This window comes from Coturnix japonica, chromosome 3 (assembly GCF_001577835.2).
Source record: "Coturnix japonica isolate 7356 chromosome 3, Coturnix japonica 2.1, whole genome shotgun sequence".
In the NCBI taxonomy this organism is placed as follows: domain Eukaryota; kingdom Metazoa; phylum Chordata; class Aves; order Galliformes; family Phasianidae; genus Coturnix; species Coturnix japonica.
Window position 1 is genome coordinate 6,942,950 of NC_029518.1, and position 11,447 is coordinate 6,954,396.

The 11,447-nt window shown below is 43.5% G+C and overlaps 2 long non-coding RNA genes across 4 annotated transcripts in view; one reads left to right on the forward strand and one right to left on the reverse strand.

The window, feature by feature from the left end:
- LOC107310818 overlaps positions 1-459 on the forward strand; it is a 113,165-nt gene extending 112,706 nt beyond the window's left edge. For all 3 annotated transcript variants that reach the window (XR_004306668.1, XR_004306670.1, XR_004306669.1), the window contains one exon: positions 141-459. This is a non-coding gene — a long non-coding RNA (uncharacterized LOC107310818). The remainder of the gene's footprint in view (positions 1-140) is intronic.
- The window catches only part of LOC116653193, a 29,434-nt gene extending 19,044 nt beyond the window's left edge, over positions 1-10,390 (reverse strand). The window contains exon 1 of the long non-coding RNA XR_004306671.1: positions 10,270-10,390. This is a non-coding gene — a long non-coding RNA (uncharacterized LOC116653193). The remainder of the gene's footprint in view (positions 1-10,269) is intronic.
- Between the last annotated feature and the right edge of the window lie 1,057 nt (positions 10,391-11,447).

Genomic DNA, 11,447 nt, shown 5'->3' on the forward strand with positions numbered 1-11,447 from the left:
GTTTCCTGTGTTTCATATCTGGTTGCTTCCTGCAGTTCCTTTCCTGGCTGAATGCCTGGCGGACTCAGATTTATATACCGAAGTCTCCCCTCCCTTCCCAACGTAGCTTAAAAAGACTTTTTTTGTTTCACTCCTACCAGGTAAAGCTTCTCACTCCAGATATGCCTATGGTGGGATGTTGCTCACAGGAGCAGAGTGTTTGAGCCAGACTGGGTACCGTGAGACCTTCCTGACAAGCCAAAAGGCTGTGCTGCCACTCAACAGGTCCTGGACAGGATGGAGAGTTGAACAGAAAGGAAACTGATGAGAGTCAGCAAGTACAAATGTAGAGTCCTACACCTGGGAAGGAACAACTGCATGCAACAGTTTGGCCATGACCCAGCAGTGTGCCCTGGTGGCCAAGAAGACCGATGGCATTCTGGGGTGCATTACAAAGAGCATGGCCAACAGGACAAGGGAGGTGATCCTCCCCCTCTACTCTGCCCTGGTGAGGCCATACCTGGAGCACTGTGCCCAGTTCTGGGCTTCCCAGGTCAAAAAAGACAGGGATCGCCTGGAGAGAGTCCAGCTGAGGGACACAAAGATGTGAGAGGCCTGGAGCATCTCCTGTGTGAGGACAGGCTGAGAGACCTGGGGTATAAACCAGCTAGCTAGAGGTAAATATCACTCTTTGCAAGGTTGTCTTGGATGGAATTAAGTTATTCAGAAGCTGTAAAAATAAATCACAAGGGAAAACAGAGAATACATCTTAACTTTATTGTTTTATACTACTAGTTATGATCTTAATGCTGTATGTGGTTATTCACTTTGGTTGCTAAATTAGATTTGGAGGGGTGGGCAAGGGGGATTTAAAATTTGGAAACAAAAACACAAGCTTAGCAGATCTTGAGGACTTAAAGATTTCAATTATATTAAAAAAAAAAACAAAAAAAACTAGAGTTACCATAGTTTGATATGCATAGCTGAAAAGGCTTCCAAAATAATTTCCAACAAGTAGCAGCAACTATCTCACAGCGCAACCAAGGACCCAGACACTTATGACAAGCGTTGAAGTTTTATCACAGATAGTTTGTGTTTCAGGCGGTTCCTCACAGTGAAATAGCCACCAGAAATCACTACAAAGAGCCATGTAAATCAATGCAAAATGGGTCTTAAATGAAGCATTGTATGTAATGGATAGAAAAGGAAAACTTCCCAATTTATTCCAAATCCTGTTTTAATTAATACTTACTCCTAGTCTGGCTTTATATTTGCTTTCCATCTCCTGCCTGTCATTTATTTGATGACTCTAGTGCAATGGGAGTGATACTTAAAATGAAGTGGGAACACCGGAGAAGAACCATTTCCAGTGCTCTGTTTGATTTGAGAGATTCTGCTGATTCATATTACCATGTTCATCTTGCAGCTGGTCAGAATACTCATCAGGGTGTTGCCAAGGAACAGCTGAGTCATTAGCCTTAGAGACAGGTGCAAAGCATCACATACTTTGGTTGTCAGCACTTTTCCCAAGGAAAGCTGTTGCTAATGGCACTGCTTCTTAAACTGCTTTCCTTCTGCCCTCTCCAAGAAACATGGTGCTACCAGGAGATTCTGACCCCCTGATTTACCACCACCTTAGTCACTGACCTCAGCAAGGACAGGACAGCACCAGTAGTCTAATAGAATCTCCTTGCTGGGAACACCCTACCACTAACCATAAGAAACTTTACCAGGAGTCATGGAATCATAGAATCTCCAAGGCTGGGAAAGACCTCTAAGATCATCCAGTCCAACCATCGGCCTGTCACCAGTATGGCCCACTAAACCGTGTCCCTCAGTCCAACACCTCCAAGGACGGCGACTTCACCACCTCCCCACGCAGCCTGTGCCAATGAACAAGAAGCAATCACCACCAAACTACATAACAAAATAAAAGCCCTGAGGTATATACCAGAATGATGCTGTTTGGGAGGGTGTGTGTGTGTGTGTGTGTGTGTGTGTGTGTGTGTGTGTGTGTGTGTTTAGTCCTAAACCAGGTGGCCGTAAATGAAACAGAAAACAAGTTGTATCCTCCCTTCCAGATGTCTTAATCTTTGCAAAAGATTATTACTGACCAGTTCCTTTTTATGGCATCTCAGAGAAATACCATAATTCAAACAGCAAGCATAACTTATGACAGAATTTCAGTAAAAATAGTCAACTGTCAAACCCCAAACAATATTACCACCACATTTTCCTATTAAACTCAGTTCTTGGGTTGCTAAATGTCTCCAAAATCATCCTGATGCTGAGGCTTTAAAATCATGGTTCAAGAGAAAAGTAGGGCAGACAGGCAGAGGAAGTTTTTCAGACACAATCGTGATTGCCACAAATCCCAGTTCTTCTGCAATCAGTATTAAAACACTTATCACTGCCCCTGCCAGCAGAGGTGGGCTGCTCTCCTAAATAGGGGGTTGTAGTCATACCAGTGTAGAATGGGGTGGCTTGAAAAACGTAAGGATTTGTTACAGTCTGCCTAAAATCATGCCAACAGCCAACATCATCATATTCATTTTATTTGTATGCACAACACTGCTAAGTGCTGATCTATCACAGAGTTGCCCTTCATGCAGCTCAGTGTGTTTGATTGAGGTCTACATGGCAAGCATCAGTTTAAATATGGCTCCATGACTTCTAGCTGGCCCAGTACTTAGAAAAAAAGTCAGTTCCTGCTGCAAAATGGCATACTGTTAGCTTTGTTTGAAATACAGTAGCAGATTGTAAGAACTCTTTTCTCTGAATTTGCTCACTTTTTTCTTTCATTCTGCCTTATGCCAGTCCACAATTACATTGTCAAATCTGTATGCAAATAGACATGAAGTATGCAAAACCTGGATAATGTTACCAGCTGCTATAAGTTTGCAGTCAAACTGTGCTAAGCAATCCTGGCAGCTGGATATTACTTATTATTCCTATTCCCATTCCATATTCCTTAATAGTTGGTCCTTCACAGGCTTGAGAAAGGAGGAGGAAATCAAAGAAAGCCTGATGAGCCCCCGGTCAATTAGCTCACACAGCGGTATTATTTCTTTCAATGCATTGAGACAAAGTGAGACAAAGCTCTCCTAACTAAACTTCCTATTGGCATTTCTGTAAGCAAGAGGAGACTGCTGAAGGCTGCCAGAATTTCAGTTTTGCATGTTTTTTGCCGCTGTACTGTGCTCTAGAGGAGGGGTTCAAAACTCTTCCAAAAGGCAGAGGCAGTTACGGGCTCTCATCACGTGATGCTGACTTCTACCAAACGCACTCTGCCACAGCAGCTTCCTCAAAGATGAACACCAGGAGCAGCCCAAAAGGAAAACCCAGCCGCCTGACAGCATGGATGGAGGCCGAGCTCCCCTCACAATTAGGTCACTTCACCTGCTTAACAAGCACTCAAATAAATATGTGTGTAACATCAGGACCAGCTGACACTCTCAGCTACGTGCAGTTGGGTTCTGCGGGAGGTGGGGAGTAACAGCAGCTCTTCTGACACACCATCAGTCTATCGCATCACCTCATTGATTTTTGCTACACCTGACATCCCCCAAACTTGCTCCTACAAGAGGTGCAGGCTACCTATTTTTAGATACGCAGTCAATAATTTCATTTTCCAATATCATTTCTGCATGGTTTGATGCTAATTAGGCACCCAAGGTGTACTTTCCTGGTTACGTCAAGAGCAAAACTCTTGTTGATCAATGTTGTTTCTCTGTCTATTTTACTCTCAACTGCCAGATGTGCTCTGAAATGCCAGCGAGCCTCCAGCAACACACTGCAGCACAGCGCTATCAGAGCACAGCCACGTACTCTGTGGTCTTTGGGAAAGATGAGGCTATCAGGAATCAGGACCTGCCTGGTTGTGGCACTGACAGCCGGTACTTCGGCTCCTGTGAATTATTTAGATTGTTGCATTCACAAAGCAAAAGAACTACAATAATGCATAATGAAAAACAAAAGGCAAGTTCAACCTTTTAACATGTAATGAGTTAAAATACCTCTGCAGGGATGAAGGACAGTTGAACTACCTCAAACTGCCCAAAGAAGTTGAAATATTTGCAGCAAGTGATGTCCATCCTTGCAGTGTTCACCAGCCCTCCCATTAACTATGCTGGAGCTTTTAGTTTTTATAGAAACCAATAATTTTTCTGGGTACATTTAAATAACAAACAGACAAATTGTCATCTTGCTTTAAATAGTTCTTTTTCCCAAAGTGCATCACACACCTAAAGAGTTGTAGATTGCCAACTGTTCTATCACATGCTTTAGTCAAAGGCAGGACTACCAGCATGCCCTCCGGGGAGCAGTCTGTATACATCATCACCAGTCAGCCCAGGGGCTGAAAAACAACAGACTGGAACTGAAGAAATATGAGGTAAAAAAAAAGTCTTTCTTATGGTAGAACAGTGAATCACTGGGAGAGAAACACTACAGAGAACTGTAAAGTCGTTATGTGTCTTTACCAAGTTATACAGCCATCTGTTAGGGTGACACAACTACAGCACTGCTTCCCTGAGGCTTGGAAACATCCTCAGGTCTTGCTGTTGGATGGTTCCATGACCTTTGCTATAAAGATCAAGTTTACTGAAACTGCAGTCATGTAGGATTTGGGACCAGAATTATGTTTTCATTCTTGGTTGTGGACAATCTTCTTCAGTTGGTGTTCAGACAGGTCTTGAATATCTCCATAGAAGGAGATTCCACCACCTCTCTGGGCAGCTTGTTCCAGTGCTCCATCACCCTTACCATTACGGAGTTCTTTTAGGTGTTTGTTCCTCCCTCTTATGACTCCCTTATGGCTGCCTCCAGCCATTCCATTTCCAAAAATGGTTCCTTTCATGACAACCTGGCAGCAGTCAAGCAAGGGCAATGTTTCTGCTGTGGTTGGTTTGGGACATGCAGGCATACAAGAAGCCATCAAGACAGCTCTGCTTTGGCTGTTATGGGATGTTAGGGGGAGCTGGGGATTTATTTAATCAGAACCATTTTTATCCTTCTGAAGGGGAAGCCGTGGAGAGACTATTGACTTTTCTGTTCATGATCTAAGCATTGTTAAACAAGACTGCTGTATCACTTCCACAGTTAGTGCCATTCAGACTTGGATGTCAAAGCCATATGTTTTTTCAAACAAAGGATGGGAAAAGCTCACATCCATACAGCACTATGGGGACTGAAGGGGAAACACAGCTTTTAAATTGCAGTTGGTGAACTTGCACATAAGGAGAAGGGAGCAGCCACCAGCAAAACAAACCAAAAGCCAATCTCAGAGCAGGGAGTGTCACCTTCATGCCAGGTCCGAATGTTTTAAAGCCCTTTTAAGGAAGAGTGGGTCTTGAAGGAGTTGCAAATGAGGATAACTGTGAGGCAAGAGATCTCAGACCTTCGGCTGTGGGTGTGTTTTTTTAAATCCTTTCCTGACTCAATCAAATTAATTCCTGGCACAACTCTATGAAAGTCACCCCAGGGAAGAGTTTGGACTGTTGGCTGACTGAGGTTTTAATACCAAGTGACATTTTGCCTTTGAATTTGCCATTTAAGACAACGTAATGAAGGGAAAAGGCTAAATCACAGAATCAAAGACAAGCTTGAGTTGCAAGGAACCTTAGAGATCATCTAATTCCAACCTCCAATTAATGCAAAGACAACAATTCTTAACAAATATCTTTCTTTTTCTACCACACCTTGATGTGGTATCACCTTGTGATAACTGGTAGCGCAATTGCAATTAAATTAGAAAATAATTAGAAAAATGACAGTGTAAGACACGTCACAAAGATATGGAAAGCATATGTCCCTGTGTGGAGATAGCTGTAGTGGGAGGAGAACAGCTACCAGATCCAGCACTGCGGACTGCTTCTCATCACAGAGCACAATGTAATAATCACCTGAGAGCCCCTGTTGCGAGGAAGTATTTAAAGATTAACGTTAAGGGAAGAATAAACCTTTACAATCAATTGTGAAAGTAAAATCAGCAGTGAATCAACAAAGGAAATTGAAACACAGCTAGAAGAAAATTAAAAACAGCTACCCCAAAATACCTGTTGTAATTAAATCTTGGTTAGGAATATGTGAATTAAAATAGGTACGACATCTGAATTAATAAAAAAGCAGCAAAAGGATGAGGGTTATTTTTCTTTGAACACCGGTGCAATTTACCAAGGTTCAAGGCATGTTTGCTGTCAGACAGAGCACCTTTATATGGACTCTCAGAGAAGAAAAGCTCTGACCATAGTTAATCGAGCACTGTGCTGAGTCCCCTCATGTCATCCATCCATAAGGGCTAATCAAGCTACAAGCCACCAGCATTACTCAGGTTGCAAAAAAAAACAAACCAAAAAACCAAAAGCAAGCATGGATGATTTCTTCAGGCTATAAACAAATGTACAGATGGAACCACAAGAATACTGCAACATCTAGACAGCTAAACAAAGATGTTGAAGTGTGCATGGTTGGCATGAGAAAAACAAACTTGAAATCTGTCTGGAACATTTCTGTGCTAAGGAATTTTTCCAGTGCTTCCTTCAGTTTCAAACGTACATACAAACAGAGCAATACCACAAAGCCCCAGCAATGAGCTGTGTTGGCTCCTGAGTGCCCCCCAGGTAAGACTGTGTCTCAGCAGCACTGGAGGAAGGCAGTGCAGTTCAATGCTCATTAGAAGTCTGTGGGCAATCTCAGTCTCTCCAGGTATTGAAGATTCATCAGTTTCTTTTTCCACAGGAATGTATCTGAATGCAGCATTTTGAAAGTAGAGCAATAGGTACCAATTATATCCTCCCTGAGCCTGTGTCTGCATACAAAATTACTGTTGGGGTGGAACAGTATATTAAGGTTAACAGTATTTTGCCAGAATTTGCAGATATTAGCTATAAATTGTAACGCAGTGACAAAACTATGTTCTCTCAGTCTGCTGGAGCCTTGGAGGAGGAAGCTTGCGCCCTCCCTTCCCTTCAGCCCATACAGGGAGCACACAGCCTACTAACTAACTAAAATAGCAAGGGCATTTTTGTAGGGTTGGCCATTCCCACTGCTCATGGCCCCAGTGGAGCTGCCAGCTCTGACACCCTCTGCTCTGCCCTAATAGGTGTGAAAAGGAGTTAATGGCAAAATCAGAGAAGGTTTCAGGCATACATCAGCTCCTCCAAGCACAGAGCACGAACCTCTGCTCTTGTCTGATTTTTTTAAGAATATCCAGGTAAAAGCTAACAAAGCACATAAATTAATTACAAACACAGTTGAAAGGCAGGGGACTTAAGGCTTCTGTATGTTTTCACACAAGCATGAGACATGAGTCACACAAGCACTTTCAAAAAGCTTATTTATCATCCTGTTCTTGTACAAAGATGCCCTCGGTGCTTTGCAGCCTTACCACCAACAGTCAGTATCCTATTGCGTAGGCTCCCCTCACACACCTGCAGAGGAGAACTGTAAAATGCTGAAGAGAAGGCTCACAGAGGTAACAAACCAGACAGAGGTAATACCTGGGGTGGGAGCACAACACAGCCATATGTGCCTATCAGAATAATAACAGGATAAAGTCGATAAATACATGCTGATCTATATTACAGTGCACAGCTTCCAATGTAAAGATGTGTGAAATGAACCGCCTTGAGGAGCAGGGTATGACAAGAGGGGAAGTGGTGATTTGTGCCATATGAATAGAGAGCTTTCATTTATTGACTGTACGAGGTAGCTGGACCTGCAGCCAGCAGTCTGGAGTCAAACAGGACTCCTTGGAAACCTACTAACCTTGGAAAACAGCATTGTGATGGTGATTGCTGGGTGAGCTGGAATTACTGCGAGAGAACAATCAAGGAAAAGAAAAATTAAGAATACTAAATGAAGACTGGAGAAGTGAGAAAGGGTAAATGCAACAAAAAGGTTCGTAAAGGATGGGCAGCCCGTGATCTGGTGAAAGCAAGGACAGCAAGTCCATGCTGATGCTATTTCCACATTCAAAAACAGAAGGAATCTTGAAGTTATTAAAAAGCAAAACAAGAGAAATACCATCTGTGTGAAGCAAAGAAAAAACCTCTGCATTTAGTTCATTTCAGCATCACAGAGAATTTGTCCTAAAGGACAAAACTCCTGTGCCTGCCAAAGCAACACCAGAGGGTAAAACAAGCATTAACAGCAGAAAACAAAATTAAAACAATACTGGAATGACAGCACAGACAGTTCATCCTTAGCCCAAGGAGAAGGAACTCCCCTTTCCTTTACATTATTACCACTGTGCCTTCATGAAACCACCAAGTGGGGGACATTCCCCCAAGAAGAAGCAGGTGAGGGTGGATTTGCAGTGAGCAAGGCTGGAAATTACAGCAGATAATACAGTGGTGAAAGAGAAGATGGTTTGGTTTTCCCCTGCTCAGCACTGTGGTCAGGCGTGCTCCCTCACGTGCATATCCTTCACACACTAACAAGAGGGTGTGCAGACCTTCTGGTGGCTGTCACGTTTTCCTGTTCATTAGCTCAATGTAATGGGAACTTCATAAATCAGCAGCAGTGCCACCTGATAGCCATGAGCTGGAGAACATCCCCTTGGCTAATTTTCCAGGCAACTTTTGGAAGAAGGTCAAAAGTGGAGATCCAAGTACATCGCCCAAAGGAAAAAGGAGGTTAGCTGTGGCATTTCAAAGAGACATATTCAAAGCTCTTGCATATGAAAAATTAATAAGCTAACCAAACATTTGAAAGCTGAATAAATAACATTCCCCTAGCAAAAATAAAGCTGAACGATCTATAACAAAATAAGGGCATTCATCCAGCAAGGAGAAGGAAAAGATAAGCTGTTTTCCTCTCTAAACTTTCCCAGCTTTCATTAGAGGTCACCCAGTTCAAAGAGGCTTGAGTTCAAAAAGGACTTCAGTATTTCAGTCCAACCTTGATCACAGTGCTTTTTCTTGGGCAAGAAAAGTTCGGACACAGAATCACAGAAGCATAGAATAGTTTTGAGTTGGAAGAAACCCTTAAAGGTCATCTGGTTCAATCCTCCTGCAATGAACAGGGACAACTGCAGCTCCATCTGCACTCAGAGCCTCATCCAGCCTGAGCTTGGGTTTCTCCAAGGATCAGTCATCCACCACATCTCTGGGCAACCTTATTGTAAAAAACTTCTTCCTTATATCCAGTCTAAATCTCCCTTTCTTTAGTTTGAAACCATTTCCTCTTGTCCTGTCATCATAGGCACAACTAAATAGTCTGCCCTTCACTTCTTACAGTCCCCCTTTGGATACTGAAAGGCAGCTCAGGTCGCCCCACAGCCTTCTCTTCCCCAGGCTGAACAGTCTCAGCTGTCTTATCCTGTCTTCACCGTGAAGGTGCTCTGCTGGTTGATGTACTTGTAGAAGCCTTTCTTGTCCTTCTTAGCACCCCTTGCCAAGACCAGTTCCAGTTGGGCTTTGGCCTTCTTGAGCCCACCACCCCATCCCTACACAGCCTATCTGCATCCCTTACTCCTCTCAGGGTACCTGTCATTGCTTCTGCTGCCTGTGCATTTTCTTCTTGCTCTCCAGTTTGACCAGCAGGTCCCAGTTCAGACATAACAGTCTCTTGCTTTCCTTAATTCCTCCACCTGAGGTGAAGAGCTCTCGTGCCCTAAGAAAACCATCTCTAAAGATCAGCTAGCTCTGCTCTGCACCCTTGACACTGAGTACAGATTGCCAGGGGGTTTTGTTGACTACCTGAGGAGATGCAAGTTGGCATTCCTATAATTAAGCTCCCTGCTTTTACATTTTGCATGTCCAATATCTTTTAAGAGTTTGAACTTCACCACTGCATGATCACTACAGCCCAGGCAGCCTACAGTCCTGATGTCACCAATCAGATTGCTCACATTGCTGAGCAACAGGTCCAGCACTGCATCCCCTCTGCTGGGGCTGTCTATTACTTGGCTTAGGAAGTTATCCTCAGTATGTTCCAGTAGCCTTCTGGCTTGCCTACAGTTTTCCATGCTACTTTTCCAGCAGATCAGTTAAACTCCAAGCTAAGGTGACACACCAAAAGGACATGTCAGACTCTATGCCTTGAAACAGGAGCTCTGTTCTGTTTCCCTCCTGGTGGCAACATTCAGTACTGGCCGGGGCCACATCGGTTGACTTCCAGCCAGCTCTGGAGTACTCAGAATGGCTCAGAAATAACTCCCATCTTCTCCCTCTTGCACAAGCCCTATAGCTCCCGCAGGAAGGAGGACTTCCTCTCCTCCACGAGGTCCATCTGGTTTGTCACAGAGCAAAACACTCAAATCAGTGCTCTTTGCCACTGTTACATTACCTTTCATGTGGTCTTCCACGTAGGAAGGAAGTAAAATGCTTGGAGGGTGGAAAGAGGAGATGGGAAGATGCATCCCACAGAGGGAGATTCAGGCAGTGGCACGTCCTGCCTTCCTGCTTGTACAGGCAGCAAATTTTGAGTCAGTTATTCAAATTATTCAATTGTGATTCACATGAAAAGAATCTTTCCGATAGCGCTGCTCAACCCACTCTTTTAAGGCTTGAACATTCATTCTGAGTCAGGCCTGTCTATAAAAGCAGTTAGTTGAATATTCTTATTGGATTCTCGGGATACTTTTTTTTCCCCGTGAGTTCAACATACTGTGCTGCAGCTATTCCCCGAGCCATGGAAGAATCAAAGCCTTTTGTCATCTCACCACATCACCGCACACCCATTTTCCCTGCTAAACACCCTCATTTCAAAGCATCAGCTTGACTCACAACTGCACACTAGGTCTTCAAACTGAGGGTAATTAATATACAATGTATGCCTAATAACAAACAGCTGATGAGTCACCTACAGATTTGTCACGCATTAACTTCACAGCCAGTCTCTGCTGGGAAACAGAGATGGTGCTTTGAAAGAGCTTTAGAAGAACTTGGGGGACGTGCTGAACTTTCAGCTTGCTCACCTAAAGGCACAATTAGGTGGTATCAGTAATGTTTTGAAGCATCAGAATAACACACAGAATTTCTCAGTGCTTTCTTTGCCTTGATATACAGTCCCACCCAGCTTACAAACAAAGTAGTACATCAGATATGCTCACATAAATCTGCTTGTAAATCTATGGTCAAGATGTAATAAGTCTACAGAAGATACTTTCCCAGCTTCACTGCAATGGATGATAGTAACAGCTTAAATGAATTTCATATTATTTTCTATTAAAAAACCTCTTCACCCCCAGAAAGCTTGCACATCAATACTGCCAAGAGTGAAATGCAGCATGAAAGAGTTACCATTCAGGTATCAGAAGGTGGCCAGAAATCAGAACAGCCCCATTGCTTTGAGTAGGAGAGTATGCAGCAGTTGGGTTCAGTCCTCACTCCCTCCATCTCTGAGCATGTATTGCAAGCACCTTGCTTATAGTCCTACGTTCACCTTGCAAGCTGGTGTAGGACTGACACTGATCATTCCTCCCCAGGTTTTGCTCATCCAGAGTGACTCAACCAGGACATGAG